The following is a 20,695-nucleotide window of genomic DNA, read 5'->3' as shown; positions in this document are numbered from 1 at the left end:
TGAAGGCTAGTAGAGCAGAGATCACCAAATATTTGTATCAGGAAACAGGGACTGAGGGAGCAATTGTTATTGGGAAAGAAATGCCTAAGGAAACGGACTGAGTTGTCCCATAACTAACTAATGTAAAGGGCAACAACATTTTACCAAACAAGAGAAAGGTTAACACCTGAGTGATGGTTAGAGAGGAAGGTAGGGCCCCCCCTATGGGTCTGTTTACAACCACCCCCACACACTCTTTTCTTTGAAGTACTAAATAAATAGCATCAAAATAATAATGTAAAATGCCCTAGGAAGTGGGGTTACGCCCCAACAGGGGTCCGAACCCCGGCACCTTATAAAAAACTGATGGTTACTGAGCCATACGTGCTACTGCCAATCAGAAAAACGTAAATGTGCTCCAGGCACAGCTTAAACATATTGTTTATCCAAAGAGTACACTGAACAAGTGCATCTCAACTGCTCACCCTAGCAAGGTGTGGTAACCATCAGTACACAAGGGGCAACCTCACAGTAAAACACAGGCAAAGCCTGCCACCGAGCAGGTTTATGGCACCTACAGTGAAGGAAATCGCCTAAACCATATGCAACTCTTAAACAAAGCTGCAGACTGGCAGCGCATCAGGCTCATGAGCGGGCGTGTTCCAAAATTATTACAAAATATTCTTATTTAAAAATGAAATTAAAATATATAATATTTTTCAAAAATATATAGAAACAAACATGTATTGGACCTGGTGCGAAAACAAAGCCAGGTGCTCTGGATGTAAAACCTGTTGCTCTATCATTGATCTAACCTGCTTCAGGAGTGCAGCGGAAGCTTTATTACAAAATAATGTAACCATATTCCCTTGAAAAGAAAAGAAAAAAACACACTTAAATCAAAGAAGGCGTACGTATATTTCATCTCAAAATTAACCCTGCTGCCCACATTGGGCATTGAAATCGGGTCGCCAGGACTGCAGGCACCGAACATGCCACTGCGCCACTGAAGCACTGCACTACTAATGGCAAGCGTTCCTTCTACAGTACCTGGTGCTCCCAGGCATTTCCCAACACTGAGGCCTGCAAGCCTCAAACAAACACAGAGGCCCGTGCGTGCCGGGACTGAAGCGTTATCAGCTTCCTTGAAAACGGCGCGCAATGGGACCAACAACAGGGCGGCAATGAAGAGGCTCGCGCACGCCGGGGCCGAAGCTTAGCAGCTTCTTTCAGACCGGCGCACGACAGCCACAAATAACATTTTAATCAGAGGCCCGTGCACGCCGCATCTGAAGCAAAGGCTTCCATTAGACCGGCGCGCACGTATTAAAGCAAAAGAACAAGCAGCATACGCTGCTATTATAACGCACCCAACACACTGGCATTATCAAAAACAGGACCGTGGTAAACATTTAAGGGACTATGCAAACATCTACTTCATGTATTAATAATGGCTCAGTGGAGCCCAACCTAATAAAGCAAACGGCCGCCCGCGGCCTCACAGATACAATGCCTTATAAAAGAAAGGCCCAATATATATTAAATACATATACAAACAAATTTACATGTACACAATTCTGCAGCCTCAATGTAACTATTATGGTCCATTACTACTGACTAACATGCAAGACACAAACTGAAAGGAGTGACTTAGCTGTGGTGTCAGCAGCAAAGAAAGAGGAGTTGAGATTGGAGTAAAGGACTTATATAGAGGAGGATCCCTGCTCATTGGTCTTCTGCAGGGCATGACCTGTCCTCCATGATGGATTGGGGAGTCCCCCCTTACTTTGACATTGAACTCTATTTAGTTCTGTTTTTTAAACTTTTTTGTCTGTAAAAGTTATGTTTTCTTTGCTGCTGTGGTTTCAGAGTAAAGATTGTAATACATAATATGAGCCTCCTGTCTTGCCATAGAATTAAGTCACGGTCAGCCGGCAGCAACAGTAAAGTTCCCAGCTGTGCACAATATTATTTCACAATCCAATTCCTAAAATAGAAACACATACTATAAAATATGCACTCCTAATGATAAAGCACACACTAGAAAATCTGGAGCCCAATAGCAGCAATAATAGGCTTGAAAAGCAATTTACACTCCGAGTCGCTTTAAAATGGTAATCCTCAACCTCACCTCTCGACACCATACCTCCTTGCCCTCCCGGTTAGTCTCTACAAGCGCTGGTGCCCGGCTCATGCACAAGACCAAGATTTCACTTCATTCTATAACTTGTGTCCTCCAAATACGGGCCACTCACAAGCATATAGCCTATTCCCTCACTGCTACTATTCTTAGTTGGACCTTTTTTATGAGTCCAGGTACACACCATAGCATTGGGACCTACCACTTTCTTGCACCCTTTCTGCCTTTCTTTTACAAGTGTTGTTGCATTGCAGACACGGAACACTCAGATGTACATTCATGTTTTCCACTTGTTACTCATAAGCAAGGTGCCACACAGGAGCAGGGTGCTCTCCTTTAACGTTTTAAAACTTTAAAAAATAAATTTCAACCATAGATAAAGATATAAAATAATGGGTCTAGTGCAGGAAGGCCCCATATGGTGAATGCATGTGGATATTTAAAACCTTACACACATCCAGCATTGGTAGCCTTAACAAAGTGGTTGAGGCTGTGAAATGCTATCATCAGTCGAAAAACATATTATCCATTTTAAGATGACAACGCTCTGTTGCTTTCTTATTTGCACAACCCCAGTCGCTCAGACGTGGACCCTTTGCTGTCTGTACCTGGGGAGGCACAGCATCACAGCTACACCTCACTGATGATCTCAACAAGGCCGTTCCGACTATTGTTCAGAGAGGATTACCTATCATGTTGGTGCTTGACTCTCCTTGTGGGCAGCACCACACTGATGTGTGAAGGGATATTTCCTCTCTGGTAATGCACAGTGTGATGCTGGAAATGCATCAGAGGGACAGAGCCTCTGAATCCTTGTCCCTTACCGCTTTTTATCGTGTGTTCTGTCATGTTTTCTGCCCAGGAGTCCATGTGGGACTCCTGGCAGTGCAGCTCTCTCTTTTGGTTTGGTGAACAGACCCATGGGATACCCTTATGGCACCCCTCGGTAGGGGTACAACCCTGTGCCCCTAGTGTATGTTTTTGGGCACCTGTGGGTGGCCCACAGAGCAGGGTATGGGCTGGTGGCAGCTCCATGCTGAATTTGACAGGTGCTCTGGGTGTCCTCCATTTTGGGATACCCAGGCCCTGCCATTGGAATCAGTTGATTCCTGATAGGAAACAAGATGGCCCCTGTGGCCTCTTGCTTTCTATTGCCTGTTACCTTGTTTTCCCAAAGTCCTGGGAAGCCCTGACTCTGTCCCTTCCCCCTGACTGGCTGTTGGGTGGAAGTTCCATATATGGTGTTGTTGTGAAGGCCCAGCTAGACTGACTGGAGCCTTCCCAGTGACTGTATGTTGTGGGTACCTCCTGTGGGTGGGACCTGGGTGAATGGAGTGTGTGACCAATATACACTCCTTGTTGTGGTTGTCTGGTTTCTGGCATGAGAGACAAAGACTGAGACAGCCCTGCCCGAAACTGGCCTGAATGCAGTGTGTAGTGTTGAATGGCTGGGTACTTGTCCCAATTCACATTCCTTGTTGTGAGTGTCTGAAAGGGAGGAGTGTGGCCTGAATGCACTGTGTGCCTGATTGGCTGACTGACTGCATGAATGCCCCTCTGTATGATTGGCTGCTGAGTGTATGCCAGCAGTGTGGATGAGAGACAGAATAGTATATCTGGGGACCTCTCACCACTGGTAATGGTTCAGGAACGTTCAGGAACGTTCAGAAGCGTTCAGAAGCTGAGTCTCCACTCAAGAGTAACTGGAATTGCTGATCCTCGACGTCCAGCTGGAAGAAGAAGACTTGCTGTTGCATTTGCTTCGACAGATCTGAAGGTTGCCGAATTCGTCGAGGACTGACCCGAGAGAGGACCTGGTAAGGCGCCCTCTTCCCGTGCTCCGAGGGACCATCGAGCACCGCTCCATCTTCGCCGAAGCGCCCTGGAAGACAGACCCTCGAAAGGCTGCCGACCCGAGACGGGACCGCCGAGGAGATCGAAGTGAAGCACCCGGACATCGACGCCGTCCAAGTCCATTGCCGTCAACCAGGGTTCGCAGGTTTGTGTAACCGCTGGAGGCCCGTGGAAGTTGTGTTGCCCAGCCGTGGGAACCACTTGACGCCGTGCCGCCGACGACCGGAGCCGTCCGCTCCTTGCCTAAGAACATTTGAATCGAAGGACTCCCTCGTCCGCACCGTCGACCGCTTTATCCTGCCGGAGAAAGTCGAGGACGACCAACGCGCCGAGGAGAAACCTGCCGGTGGGTTTCCCGCCACCCGAAGACCCCAAAGACTCGAACGACTCAATGCCCTTGCTGGGCCTCCGTCTCCACAATCTTTGCGGTCCAGAACTATTGTCACCGAGGTGCCCCACACGCCTCTGCCTTGCAGGACGCCGACGCTCCGACGCCGACGAGCACCGCTCGGACAAAGCTGCCGCCTCATCGACGCCGTTCTACCCTGTTTGTCGACGGACGTTCGACGCCCCGTGTCTCCCGCTTGAAAGGGAAGGCATTCAAGAAGGGCCGTCGATTCCCCGCCGCCGAACGCCGAGTTCCTCAACGCCTCTCGACGATCCGTGACTCCCGCTTGAAAGGGGGTCGCTCAAGAAGGATCTGTCGACGCCTCTTCGAAGAACTCGACTCCACCAGGTACATTGGGGGGGTAAAAACATTATAGGAGGGAATAAGACTTGCAGAACAATATATGGACTGGGCTTGTGCTATATCTTTATTTTACAGGTTGCCCAGGTGGGGGGATCTCCACATAGAACTGTGTCTAGTGGTAGGGGCCAGTATTCTGCCTATTGTTCAACCACCTTATTTTCTCTCTTCTCTCTATTGCTGGTTTCACTCTATTGATCTGTGTGACATGATTACAGTATTGTTGATGCACTTTTCATGAGATCTAATACAAAGGGTGGTACCACTTTAGAACTGTATATATGTGCCATTGTTGATTTTCCTAAGTACAAAGTGAGTTATTATGATAAGTGTACATAACCTTGAATATTGATTATATAAAGACTGTTTTCTAACCAATACAGTGTGTGGGCATTCCTTTGTGGGGGCTTGGGGACTACCCTGTACTTAAGAACCAGCCTGCATCACCTCCTGAGAAGCTAGGCCTTGATTGCTCGTCCATTGCTACCGTAATAGAGAATCTTGGCTGGGGTCTTCTGTGCCTCTCCTCTACCATATAGAGAGCAGAAGTACAGACACCCCCTACCAGTCTTTACACACAGTGCGCTAAAACTTGATTGTAGACTGCTCTGACTGGTCACCTTTGCTAATTCTCAAGTGTGGGGGCTCGCACATATTTTGGCAACTGTTAAAAAAACAATCACACATTTCAACCAACATTGAACATTTGGCAAGTCTTTATCCATTGATTTTGAGAAGACAAATTACCCTTTACATTTATTTCCTTTCTTTCTATTGAGCCTGGCAGTGTTCAGCAGTAACCTGTAAATGCTTTAAAAGCATACTTTTTTGTCAATGACCCCACCATCTCCTTTCACTAGTCTCCCAGCAATGTCTTGCAAATGTGCTAATGTTCTGCTGCACTACCGTTCCACCTCTAAATGATGCCATTGCGTGCAGTCACTCAAGTATATATTTGTTGCTGCTGTTTACCCCTTCCCATAAGGATGTGAACATCTGTTGTTGAAAGTGGTAGCATTTTATTTCATTATGCAGGGTCCTGAACATACATGAGCCATGGACTGAGCTAAGCTGCGGCCATATTTTGGATGGCATGATAAGCTGCAGCCATGATTAGGAAGGTGGCACAGAATAACTTCTGATTCATTGGCACACACACATGAGCCTAAAAGGCTGAGTGTCTATTATGTCAGGCTCAGTAGAGCGCTAAGGAACACACGGTTACACCCCAATACCACCCGAGTGCATAAGTCACAAATGTACTTTCAGCAAATGGCCTGGGAACTGGAATGGGGATGCACGTGCACAACGTTCCCTCCCTAAATACTCCCCTGCTAGAGCCTTATGCTCCCCTAACTCCAACTCTCTGACTGGCAAACGCTTCTGCAAGCAGAGAGTGGGGGGGCAGGTCTCTCTCCTCGGCTGGTGCCTCCCTTTGTAAAAAGCCTCTCTGCCCCTCTCAGACTTGAGCCGGACCTCTTCAAGGTCTGGAAATTGCTCAAACCTCTACTCTTCTCTACCTATTTCCCTCTTTCCCTTTGCTGCTAATCATCCGCTGCTGCTGTTACCAGTGGCCTGATCCTCATGAATCTCACAGGATCCCAGACCCTTCATCTCAGTCAATACCAGCACCCCTCGCCCCCACTGCACTGCCCTGTGGGCCCCTGCTTGGTGGCTCCAGATTCCACCCTTGAGAGCCACCTGTACTAGCAGGTTCTCCTCCTTGACTTCCCCCTTAGCACTTCCTTCCCGGGCCCTCCTCCAGCACTTTTCCACTCCTCTGCTCCTCCTTCCACCCCCATCCCCTGCAGCTCTCCTCAATGGACTTGCACGTCCAAATGCCACAAGGCCTTCGTAGGATCATGACTGTATGTTTACTGTTTTCTGCCATTGTTGTTATTTCCCCTGTTCCCCTTGCCATTTAGCGTTGTTGAGCTTTGAAACACAACTCTGTTGTATAAAGCGCCTTACAACAATGAAATAAAATACATTGCTGAGTCAGCTACCATGATGTTATAAAGAAAGACCATCTAGAAGGGTGGTGTGTACCACCTGGGAAGGCAAGAGGAACGTTACAGGTCTTGAACAGTGATGTTGAACCATACCCTCCCAAAGCTGGCGGGTGTACTGTTAGGAAGTTCATTGTTAATGTAACCAACTAAATGTATCATAACGGAACCTTCTGTAGGTGGCTAACAATGTAAAACCCTATAAAATGACATATGGTTCTCTGCTTGGGGGCCTACATTTTGGGATGGGTACATTATGCTGGTTTCATGAACCATTTTTGCACAGCTGTATGGAAATAAACATGTTGCTACCTTTGCTGCCTTGCGTCCGATTGGGACTATTGGGTGAAAAGCTAAAGTTTCCATCACTGCCAAGAAGATGATCGCATTACTTAATCACAGCCACTTGGTTGATGCTCCTCTGTTTTATCCCAGGTGTTGCCAGCTGTGCAGTTCCCTTTGTGACTACACGGCAAAGCCTATACCGAGCTTTGAATAGCAGGACCACTCATGGGTTCTGCATTCCGATAATCAGTGAACAATATCGAAGCAGTCAGGATCCTTGGATAATAATAGCTGTTCACACCTTCATTTGCATATCCGGTGTGAACACCTCCTACCGCATTAAAGGCCTTGATGACTTTACTCAAACATGGTTGGACAGAATCAGGATTAGTGGCAGCATCAACATTAACTGATGATACAGCCCAATTTCTACTGGATCCAGATGCTGGCATGTGTTGTCTTCTTGTGTCTAGGGGAGGCAGGTGAAAATCAGGTTGCAGATTATAAACTTTATATCCAGTAACCAATTCTCTTTTGAGCCATTCCCATATTCTTTAGCTCACTATCTTTCACAGAGGAGAAATATCCAAAACATATCAGTCGTTGTTCTGCCCTGGGGCGGTCCAGCACCCTACTGATGAGGTTCAACCAGAGCAAAACACTTGTTTTTTGCATCATTTAAGTAGTAACTTTGAGTCTCACTCCAAGTTACTAGGGGAATCCAGACGTGGATCCCTTGCTCACTAGTCCTAGAGAGGCACAGCTCCACCTGGGGTTGCTGTTGGTACTCTTGTTCAGAGGTGAATTACCTAGCATTTCGGTGCTGGGCTGCCCCAGGGCAGGACAAAGACTAATATGTTTTGGATATTCCTCCTCTGTGAAAGATAGTGAGCTAAATAATCTGGGTAAGGTTCTCGTAAGCAGGACTAATGTCTGGCAGAGGGACTCCCAGGAACCCCCTTGTTTTTTGCATAGTTTAAGTAACTTTGGATCTCACCCTAAATTACTAGGGGAATCCAGACGTGGACCCATTGCTCACTATTCTTAGAGAGGCATAGATCCACCCTGTGGATGAGGTCCAACCAGACCGAAACATGTGTCTGGGGTTGCAGTTGGTACTATTGTTCAGAGGAGAATTGCCAAGAATTTCAGTGCTGGACTGCCCCAGTGCAGGACAAAGACTGATATATTTTGGATATTTCTCCTCTGTGAAAGATAGTGAGCTTCAGAATCTGGGTAAGGCTGTCGTAACCGGGACTAATATCTGGCAGAGGGATTCCCAGGAAAGCCTTGTTTTTTTGAATAATATAACTAACTTTGGGTCTCATCGTAAGTTACTAAGGGAATTCAGATGTGGACCCCTTGCTCACTATTCTTAGAGAGGCACAGCTCAATCCTACTGATGAGGTCCAACCAGACCAAAAAACATGTCTGGGGTTGCTGTTGGTACTCATGTTTTGGATATTTCTCCTCTGTGAAAGATAGTGAGCTAAAGAATCTGGCCAAGGCTCTCATAACCAGGACTAATGTCCGGCAGAGGGACTCCCAGGACCCCCCCTTGTTTTTTGTATAGTTTAAGTAACTTTGAGTCTCACCCTAAGTTTCTAGGGGAATCCAGACGTGGACCCCGTGCTCACTATTCCTAAAGAGTCACAGCTCCACCCTACTGATGAGGTCCAACCAGACCGAAACATGTGTCTGGGGTTGCTGTTGGTACTCTTGTTCAAAGGAGAATTGCATAACATTTTGGTGTTGGACTGCCCCAGGGAAGGACAAAGACTGATTTGTTTTGGATATTTCTCATCTGTGAAAGATAGTGAGCTAAAGAATCTGGGTAAGACTCTCGTAACCAGGACAAATGCCTGGCAGAGGGACTCCCAGAACCCCCATTGTTTTTTGCAGTTTTTGATACATGACTTCAAAAGTAAATTTGCCTATCATGGCAACCCAACAACACTGACGGCATGCAGTCAAGTAAAAAGATAAGAATTATCGCTACAGAAAGAAAGCCTACTGATGTGATAATGCACCTTGTAGCATTTAAAAATGGAGAGATTCTAACATCCAGCCATTACTGATGGTCCAAGTTTACACACATTGGGCCTCATTACGACCCTGACGGTACGGAGTGAACGGTGCCGTAAAAAGGTGCCGGCGCCGTTCACTCCGCACTGTCGCATTACGAGTTCCCCTCGCGGGATACGGTAAGCACGCCTGGGAAAACCAGGCATGCTTACCGGGTCCAACGAGGGGAAGAGGGAACAAACAACGGGCCATCTCGTAATGGCCCGTTGTTTGCTCCCTCTCCCATTCCCAATCAGCCCTATGGGGGCTGAAATGTGAATGAGGAAGGACTGTGTCCGGGTCCTCGGAGGGAGGAATTACCGGGCCTTCCGAACTCAGAATGGCCCGGTAAGTCCTCATTCCGAGGACCCAGACCCTGACGCAATTTCAGCGACAGCCATGCCGCCAATAGCGGCATGGTTACCGCCGAACTCGTAATGAGCAAAATGCAAAACAAAAGAGGTGATGGCTGAAAGGTTTGGAATTAACCCTAACCTGCCAAGCCATTACAAAAGGGTAAAGACCATATGCAAATCAGGCTTGGTCCCTCCCCAAAAGGGGCAGTCCAGCCCAAACTGATTGTTCACATTCCTTCTACATGAGACCAAAAGCATCCCCAAACATGTTTTGGCCTAGTTGGGCCTCATCAGTGAGGAGTAGCTTGGTCTCTAGGCCCAGCAGGCTCAGGAGCCATGTCTGGCCATACCCGTACCACTTGGGGTGACTTACGCAAAACAAGAGGTGATGAAAGCTTCGGAGTGCTAAATGTAGGCGAAGATGTTCTACACCAAGAAGACCATATCATGCACATAGCTGAGTTTGTGGATAGACCAGTGTTGGGATGTGAGGTGCCTAGCTTCAAAATGAACAGAGATAAGGAAGAAAACATTCCCCCAAAGCACAAAAAAGTTTCATTGGCCCCAAGAAAAGGCAATACTCTGTTGAAGGCATGGTACAGGGAGTTACTATAGTGCTGCATGTCGCTTCTTTGTCGCACTGTCCCCCGCAACATTCTGTACTACATGTTATCAAGACCAGTGGGGAAGATGCTAGCACATCAAAACACAATTTGTAAACAACAATAAAGAACATAACCCACTAACAGCGTCATGCTCAACCACCCTCACCACATGCTCAGCAACAACAGCAACACAAATGGGCAGGTAATACAGTGCTAACTCTACATCTCTCAAATCAACTTGCAAACCTCACCCACTAGCCGAAGTATTCTGACAAGTCTGACACTTAAGGGCTCCCATGAATGCCTTTGGTGTACAAATCACTATAAACACCATGTTCTTTCCCACTGCTTCACTATCTACCCCCGCCCCCACACATTTTCTCTTCCAAATCCACGTGAGCACCTGGAGACCATGAAAATGTCAGCAGTGGACAGTATAATGCATAATAACATAACATATCACAACATAACATAACATTTCCATTGCACATAGCTAACTATGCAAAGTGTTACACCATTTCCATGGCATTAACATTGTTTATGAATTTCTCTAGTGAAAATCCCTTTCCTCTCTACTTCTAGCAGTTTGAGATCTGGTATCTGAAAAAGTCTTTGAAGATTCATTACAAAATAATCTTCTCAACAAAGAGTAACAACTTGCAGAATAAGCAAGAGCCTGCAAGCCATCGCATAAACATTATTCATGTAGCAGCAGAGGAGTAGGAGGGGCAGTAGGCTGCAGAAGGTGATAGGATTTGGCCAAATTAGAGTGCTTTTAGTGCAGTAGATGTACTTTTGGAGCTCTAAATAAAAGAAGCCAACACAGTCTGCCCATGCATCTGACACTCATTTTGTGGTGAGTTGGAAAAACACCCCATCCTTTTTAATGAGGAGGCTGAGTCGCATGCGACAGCGTAGGTCCGGCCGCCACCCAATGTGCCTCTGAGAGGGAGAATAGAGCAAGATTCGCTGGGCCCAACTGGCCTTCAGAGATGCAGTATTCCCTTATCCCCTTTGAGGATGTCATGACCTCACAAGATATTGGGAGACTGCAAGCCCAGCATGCTCTTTAATGAGGAGATTTCTGCACAACCCTCTGTTGAGAGCTGTATAATCCTCAAACCTAATAGTAGAACTGTGTTACACACAAGGAAAGACAATGGTTTCCAATGGTAATTGTAGGAGAGTGGTCAGGCTTAACTTCAGGAGGGAGGAAGGCTAGCAGGGAGTTACAATTATTCCCAATGGTCGCCTCAAAAGAATACACCACACTGGTAACTGAAAAATATGTACTTTTATTGCAAGGTCACACCTATAATATCTAGGTCAGTAAACATAAGTACTCAAATGAAACACAACACACAACAGAGCATAGTGTGTGTGTGTATATAGAAAATAATAAGTGGCCAACTAAGGCCTAACTCACTCTTTACCCTAAAATGGAATACCCATACCCGGTGACATACTATACATATAGACTTCCAGAGGTAAGCTAGGAGTTGAAACCTAGAATATAACACACAATTAATAACCATCATAATTGGGATCCAAGAAGCCACAAAGAATTCAGTTGCACTACAAATAAAACATATGCACACTGCAAACTGCAAAGAGGTAAAACACAAATCAAGGAGGGCTACCAAATTCAGGGATATATTTTAGGTTTATGCTACATAAGTCCAGAAGAACCGGCACAAGACTGTCCCTAGTGCTCAATAGGCATATGTGGTTGGGACACCAGCAAAAACAGCTCCTTCTTTATTTTATTTATTCGGTATAATGTGCCGATACACAATGTGTGGATAAAGAAAAACCCTACTAGGCCTTGTGACATTGGGATCGTGCAATTGCAGTAACAAGAAGTGTGGGATAGAGGAGAGGGGGAAAGTGCCTGTCAGGGCCCATGGGTTAAAGAGTGCCAGTGGAGGTCAGTTGGCCAGTGCCAGTGGAATGCAGAGAGTGCAGGGGAAAGAATGTCCACATGCTAAGTGCGAGGGACGGGCTGGAAGGGCTCAGGGTGTGCAGATCCAGCCAGGGTAGTGCAGGGGGAGGGCACACGAAGGGCAAGTGCAGTTTGGGGGGTTCAGGGGAGACCAGGTGCAGGAGTAGACTGGTCAAGGAGTGCCTGGTGCCCTGTTGGAATCTGAAGGAACCTGGCAGTCAGTGAAGAGAGGCAGAGGGGGACATTAGCAGGAGAGGGGGAGAGGGAAGGTGGAAAAGAAAAAGAGGGTCTTGAGAAGCTTTTGGAACTTAAGGAGATCTGGCACAACTCTGAGAAGGGCAGGGGGGCCATTCCAGAAGGAGGCACCTGCTGAGGAGAGAGATCTACCCCCATTCTCTGCTTGAAAAAGTGGCTGATCTGCAGAGAGTTAGACCTAGAAGACCAAAGGGCTCTAGCAGGGAGGTATTTAGGGAGAGAGAGTTGGAAGTAATGGGCTCCCAGGCCCCAGAAAGCCTTGCAGAGGATGCAGAGGGTCTTGAACTTTATCCACGCAGCAACCAGGAGCCAGTGGAGAGATTGTAAGGCTTGAAAGATGCCTCCCCCGGGCTTGAGGCCAAGGACAAGTCTTGCAGTCCTCTTCTGGATTAATTGAAGGGGGCGAATGGAGGAGTTAGGTAGATTGAGGAAGAGGTTGTTGCTGTAGTCCAGCCTGAAGAGGACCAAAGCTCTGGAGACATTGGACCTCATTACGAGCATGGTGGCAGCCGTGCCTGTATGGCAGGCATCGCTACCGCAATGCTCGCTACTGGCACCGCCTCCCGTGATTGGGCTATAACCGGCCCATTACGAGATGAAGGGGCCGGTAATTGCCCATTCGCGGGTGGTGGTATTGCCGGGCTCCCGATCCCCATTCTGCCCCATAGAGCAGAATGGGGGTGGGGAACATGGATTATTAACGGTTCCGGTGGCATTACGAGTTATGCTTGCAGGTGCCACACAGCCTGGCGGGCTGTCGGGAACCTGCGAGCAGAACTCGTAATGCGGCAGGACGGTATGAATGGTGGCGGTGCCTTACCTGCACCGTTCATACCGTCACCGCCACCCTTATAAAGAGGCCCATTGAGTTTCTGGGGGAAGGTGAGGAAGGGGAGAATGCCTCTGAGGAGGTCCAGCTGAAAGTGGTACTTCTTGGCAAGGTCTGAGATGTGAGGAGAGAAGGAGAAAGTGGAGTCGAAGATGACACCAATTATTTTTGCCTCACATGAGGGTGAGGGGAAGGGGCCCATGGAGGGCAGCCAGATTGTAGGAGGTAAGGAGGGAACTGGGGTCTCAGTGAGAAGGATCTCAGTCTTATTGGCATTAAGGCAGATATAGTTGGCAGTGCACCATGCCTGAATAGCAGACAGACTTTCAGGAATGAGAGAGAAAGAGGAGGAAGCAGGAACAATGGAAGTTAGGAGAGAAGGTGGAGATCAGATGGGCTAGAGGGGCAAGGTAGATGTTGAAAAGCCACAGCGAGAGGATGGACCCCTGAGGGTGATCACATGAGGATAACGGTGAGAGCAACCCAAGACAGCCCAAAGAAGCAGATTTTGTGGGGTGTTTAAGCCTCAGCATCCCTTTGGGTAGTGGCAGCTTAAAGCACCAAACCAGGAGATCCTGGCAGCAAATAGCATTATTTAAAATGGGCCAGATAGCATTATTTAAAATGGGCCAGAAAATGGTCCCAGGATGGAATAACTGCCCCAAGTAGATGAGGAGTGCCAGTATCAGAATGAAAAAAGACCCAGGAGGGATGCCCAGGACCCAAAAATGCAAACACGAGCCTTGGCAAGAGATACCAGTCATACCACTATGACCAAACTACTCTCAGAATCATCGGTTGCAATCGTTTTTTATGGCAAAATCATCCAGCAAGTATGCCAACCTGCTTCTCTTCCAAAATTCCAGCAAAACTGCATTTAGGAACAAGGATTCCCGTATATGTACTTTCACTCATAGGGGCTCTTCTAGCTCACCAATTCCATTAGGGATTTAAACAAAGGTTTTGGCAGCCAGCCAATCTGGCTCGGCCCAAAAATCAACAAAAACGCAGGCCCATCCCCAAAGGAAGTGTAATAGCATGCCCACAGCCAGCAAGTGGTCGGGACCTGTTCAAACCAATATGGCGCTGTCTCTTGGGTTGCCAAGAGCCCACTTGGGTACAATGTCCATTTCAGATTTGCCACGTGGTTGCCCTGAGTAAAGGGCCTCTAAAAACAAAATGTATGAGAGTAGCGCTTATCATAATCTATTAGTAATCCAATGGGGCCATTAGGGTGCATTGGGCTAGTAACAGTAAATTGGCTTGCACTCCTGGTGAAGTCAAAACTAAAATTTAGCTGTCATCAGCATACCATCTAAAACCAATGCAGATTACGCTAATCACCCTAGGGCAACATGGGCAGTTTAAGAAACACACCAGGGAGACCCAGGAACATATACTCAGAGAGGGGATAAGGAATGTAGAGGCAGAGGGATGCCAGCAGTAGTCCCTCGGATACCTGAAATAAATTAGAAAACCAAAATAACAAAAGCGAAAATATAAAAGGAGTAAAGGTACCTCAAAATGGGTCTTCAGAACCACCAACAATTCTGCCCTAACACCCTTGGATGGTTAAACTCCAATTATGGAGCAGTAACTGATTAGTATATTACATCCAGAAATTTCAATTAAAACCCAGATATACAAGTAACTTTAATCTCAGATCAAAAACAAATTATGAACTGCCAATTTATGCAACAGAGGTGAGTTGACTTGCCAGCATTCCATGAATAGCAAATATGCAAGAGAGGCCAACAATTAACCCACGTGAAGGTTTCCTACCTTTGCATCCAAAGTGAAGTTGCCGCTCGGACAGCTCACTGTCAGGTGGGAACATAGACCCTACTTACGGGAAGAAAGCCAATAGCCGTGATGCACTGCAGAGCCATGAACAGAGGCATGGGGCAATTCCAATATGGTGCTGATGGCATGGTACACCATAAAGACTTGGATCTGGCTCTGCGGTCATTTGCCAACCACTCAAATACTGGCCAGTTCTGAGACCCAAAACATGCAGCTTAGGAAAGGAACCAATCATGGGCTGGCTCACAAAGAGACCCAACAGCTCATGTCTATAAAGGAAGGGGGTAGCCACAGAATGCTGAAGGCTGGGAAGAAGCAGATGTGCTATTCACTATCCCTGTATCACATTGAAACTTCTGCCTGGAAGATGGTAGTTCGTCTGCTGTTCACAGTACAGAAAACATTTTGACAGATACATAACAGAGACCAAACCACAAAGACTAGAGTTACCCTGAGGGTGAGTGCACAGGCAAGTTCTTTTCTAAAGGATTGAAACAAACAGCAGGGCTGCCAGTCTGGGCACTTCACTTCGGGAAGAAGCCTGAAAAGAAGAACACCTGGCAGGAGGGTGAGAATATCATCTGCCTCAGAAGGGCCCAGAATAAGGGTAGAGGTTAGTACATGTTACTGTCCAGAGAGTTGGATTTAGCATCTGATGTTGAAGAGAGACCTAAGAGAGTTGAACTGTGCAACAAAGCTAATGGACAGACCTAACAGAGTTAAACAGAGGACCAGAAGAACCAAAGGTCTCGGAGCATCCTAGGAGAGTTGAACTGAGAGTCATAGATCGTGGAGAGACCCAATAGATCTGTGAGAGAACAAGAGTTCATGGAGAGACCTGAGAAGATTGTGCTGAAAACCATTGGCTATGAGAAGGCTTGAGGAGTAAGACATGTTGGGAGAAGAAAAGGCTGTGCAGAGGACTAGAAAAGGTTGTGATGAGGAAGAGGTCAGATCCTTGAGTCCTCCCTAGATGGACAAATATTGAAACATTTGCTATATGTATGATTTTAAAGTAAGTCTGTACATTACAAGCTTAGGCTTATGAACAATATTGTTGGCCAAACCTGTGGAACATTTCTTTTGAAGTATAGTGCTAGCCAGGAGGACTGAAGCACTTGTCAATATTAGAGATTAATATTTTGTGGGCTATCACTTTTGTGCTTTGCTTTACAGATTAACACATCTTGGAAGGGGCAGATATTTGTACGTTTAGGATTACAACCTTTGGCGGGAAGACACCACCACCCTGAGATTGAGGGAACACATGAAAAATGCCATATTGTTTTGAGAATATTTCCTGGGTTGTTTTTATTCAATCCAAGAACTTGTATAACTTTAACCTGTAAAACGTGAAGAACCCACTGGTGGCATACATTGTAAAATTGCTCTGAATCCCTAAAATGTATGAAGATGATCTTCAATGACCTATCACTTTTCCACAAGCTAAGAGACGTGTGTGTCTCTCTCTTATACGACACTGAGGAAAAGGAGCATGAGGACCTGGATACCCAGATGATACAACTGGAAACTTTAGGAAAAAAGGTTGCTCTGAATTTAAGCCAGGTCAGCATTTCACCAAAAACTGAAAACTGATTGCATTTGCCAACAAGAGTGTGAGACTCAGGTGTGAGACTCTGGACTGAATCTGGTGTGAGTCAGTATTGTGAGTTTATACAAACATACAAGATAAAGTTTTTTTTTTTATTCCCCATTACATAAAAGCTGGTATTTTACTCTACTAATACCCCTAAACTACGGACCTATCCCCTGACTAATGTTCAAAGCAGCTCAGTCCATAGCCCTGTGGTGCAGAAAATTGGTGCAGGGTAATGGTATAAGCCGGCTCATTTAAAAGAGAATACACGTGCAGAATGAAAGTTGCTTTCTTGCAAGGAAGAGCTGAGGAATGTGAAATCCGTTTTGCTCAAAACAAGCTTATTGTTTAAAAGACATTCAGAGCAGGAACCAGCACAGAAATGTAGCAATTTGCATCAGTTGGATGCTGTCTGAATCATGGTCAAAGGTGCAGGCTGAACACATGCTCTCTGGAACATTCTAGTGGGTTGGTTGGTTTGACAAAGGGAGGTGGTTTTGATTGGCACATGATATCACAGTGAAAGGCAGGCATTTTCTTACACTTAATGTAGGCCAACATACATGTGTGGGCATATCACAGAGAGAGGATTTTAAAAGGCTGTCTGAAAGAGGGAGGGGTGTCTCTCTGGCTCTGGGTCAGAGGGTGCTGCACTTGCTGATGGCGTGCAGGCTGGAAATCTCTCTCGGAAGAGTGTGATGAGCTGTTCTGTCGAAAAGGGAGAAGCAGATAAGGAAACCTTCTGTGCGGGCTCTGTCCGGCAGATGGAGAAAAGAGATTCTCACCAGATGGGTGGACCGAGAGGTCCTGGCTTTGCTCTGCGAGGGCACACAGAGCCAAGCATTATTTAAGTAAGATCCCAGTTCAAATGAGGTGTACGATGTGCTGATTGTGAGTGCATTTTACAGGAAATTGCAGACTGGGGTATTTTGTGTTACAATAACAAATGTGGGTAATTCATTTTATGTGTATTATTCACTGTCCCAGAAATAGGTTTTAAGTAAGCAAACTGATAATTGTCAGGGCTAGTTTTATCAGGGCTCATGCCATCATCTATCGCAAAAATGGTGTTTGAAGTCTATTGTGAAAAGGTTTTTTACCGTGGCGGAAACTTTAGGAATGAAATGTGTTTGTTGCTATGTTCATTTTCATTTATGAATCACAGGGATGTCATGTAAAACTCAGTACATTGCATATGTGATGTGTACTTTTCATAAAAATTCTTATTACTGATAATGCACAAAAAAAGAAGGAAGCCAGCTTTGGTTTGTTTATTATTTGTCCTAGTTACTGGTGGTAGCATTCAGACAGTTGGGTAGCTATTGAGGAATTTTCGTTTTTTCCACATGTGGCATTTTCATTTTACTGAATGTGGTAAAATGCAAGATTAAACAGGTTATTGTGAAGTGGCTCACATCATACAGGGCTCTTTACATAGGTCACAGTATCCAGGTGTACTGGTAAGCATATTCTCAAATACTGCCAGAATGGCAAAAAGGACACAATACCACATGATAATGAAATTTGACATAGTGCGCCCCATGTCTGGTTTTGTCTTATCACGCATGATCCAGATATAAGAATTGTATGAGGTAGTCCTGTATATTTGGAGCTCACCAAAATACCACAAAATACCCCAACAAAACACAGTGGGTGCTGGCGGGTTCCACTGCTTTTGACATACATTGAACTGTACAGCAATAGCCAGTGTAGGAAACCAGAACCTAAAAAGACCAGTGGCACCATACCTCACACCTCTTCTCTTCAACATCCTTGACCATCAAACCCACAGCCCCAGCACACATCCACCCACCCTTAACCTTCTGCCAACCTGCCCGGAATGTTAACTGGCCTACGCTTGTTGACACCATGGCAGAATTCACCATGACAATATCCCCATGGTTCCACCTACCAACCATGTCATCTCCCCCTGTGTACCGGATGTTGGTTAGTCCTTCTACCCTACACGCTGTCACTAGTATTCTGCCTGTGGCAGCACATGCCCCATTGTTCAAGCTTTATGATTCCAAAGAAGATGAGTATATATGCACCCTTGCCAGATTGAGTACCATTACTGTGAACAGGTCTTATAAGTATATGCAGGCACCCGCCCAGTGAGATGATCTGAATTCTGTTCAAACATTTGCTCAGTTTCATACAGTATCATCAATGGTTGAAAAACAATTATTTGGATGGATCAGATAATAGGGCATCCTTAATACGAGGACCACTATTTTGTTTTTTGTCCGTTCCAAGATCTTTTTGGAGTAGAACCTGCTATGAAAGAACATATAAATGAGTTGTTGAGGATGGAACAGTGCAATACATTGCCCTGCTGAACCAATCCTCCCACCACCACACCTTTCCCTGAGCATGACAGCTCTCTTCCTCACCAACCACAACAGGTTCCATCAAACACACACCTACAAATGCTCGACCCGTCCCTAATTATTCACGCTTACAGCATCCCACTCAGTGAACACTCTACAGAGTGTAATGATTTTCTATCACTAAAGTAGCGATAATACTCTTTAGGTATTATGATATGCAAGGCATGTAAATAGAAATTCTGCCAATTCTGAAAATCAGAGAATAAAGGATTTCTCCATCCAATACTGCTGAAAATGGTATGATGGAATCCTATCAGCATCATACCAGGGGGGATACCAGCAAGATGATGTTATCTAGCCATTTGCCAGTCAGTGACTAATAAGCAGCTTAAAATGGGGGTAAGAGCCACTGGAGACATCATAATAAATGGTGTTTGGGGCATTTTCCAAAGCTAGGCCATATGATGTCCATTCACAGGAGGCATAGAAGCCGTGTGGACATATTAGCAACACTGTGAACGCCAACAACTCAGTGATACATCTGCACTTTACATGAGATCTTTCCACAGACTCACAAAAATTACTATTATTGAACCAGTATACTTTTCTTTTTCCAGAGTTTTATCCCCTATCCACATACCACTACAAAGACAACATTGTTCACATAGCCCTACCTTTTATTGGTTTGATGTAATTCACACAAAAGAACAATATTTGTTGTATTTGTTATGTTAGCAAATCTTTTAATATTGTGCCAGTCATGACTTCAGTCGTCTGACAGCACCATGGCGTGTCTGGACTGTGATGCACTGTGCCCGTGCCAGGGCTATCGAGCCCATGGTCTGTGAGGAAATGGAAAAGGGCAGCAGAGAAGGGAAAGGTTTAAATGGGTAGAGAGTTTAAACACACATGAAAGATTATAACGGTTAAGAAAGGGAATGAGGGGTAGCAATGGAGTTTGTGATAGTATACATGCCTGAAGAGTCAGTATAGAGTGATCAAAACATAGAACTGATCAGAAAAGAGCACATGCGCAATGGACCTAACTATTGAAATCGATCGGTGAGTGACTCGGTAATGAGCTTGAAATGGGCTCCAGTGAACCCTTAAATTGTGACAGCCTCATTCTTACTGTAACCAGATAAACCTCAAAGAAGTAAATCAAGGAGTGCCCAGCCTGTTGTCAGACATGACCGAATCTACAGTGGATTGCGTGCAAGACAAATGAAGACGACAGACAGGGGAAGAGAAATCAAGTGTAAGTCAGTCCCTCAGACTGACATACTTTCATGTTCTCATACTGAGGGACAGTGGAAGGGTATATGTTGTTATACATTACAAAGCTTCTATAATGCACTGTAAGTGATTTCAACCCGGCACTCCGCCTAAGTCAATGCCTAGCGATTGATGCACAGCTGGAACCCTTAATAATTTATTTATGTCTATAAGTTCTTTTATTTCTGAATGATATACCCTTATATCATGCCCCTCTCTATGAATCCCCCCCGGTCACACTGAACCAGGGAGCAGGCTGTTTTGCAAAGTTAAAAAGATTTATTTTAGGTATTTTCACAATATATATATATATATATATATATATATATATATATATATATATATATATATATATATATATATATATATATATATCACACTATTTAATGGTTTATACAATGATCACCAATGGGGTGATGTCACAATAAATGTCTTTAATCACATGGAGTATTGGTAGGAAAAAATAATGCAGCATAGAAATAATACTTTTGTGTGGGTTCAATCAAAAGACAAGGGATCACTCTTTCCCCCTGCACACTACTCAATCTCCCCAATATGCAGTATAGAGAGATGGAAGAAGAGAAAACAGGTTTCAGGAATACACACTCAACAATTGCAGTATCA

This window comes from Ambystoma mexicanum, chromosome 6q (genome assembly GCF_040938575.1).
Source record: "Ambystoma mexicanum isolate Mex_15411 chromosome 6q, UKY_AmexF1_1, whole genome shotgun sequence".
Lineage (NCBI taxonomy): Eukaryota > Metazoa > Chordata > Amphibia > Caudata > Ambystomatidae > Ambystoma > Ambystoma mexicanum.
This window is presented reverse-complemented; position numbering follows the sequence as displayed.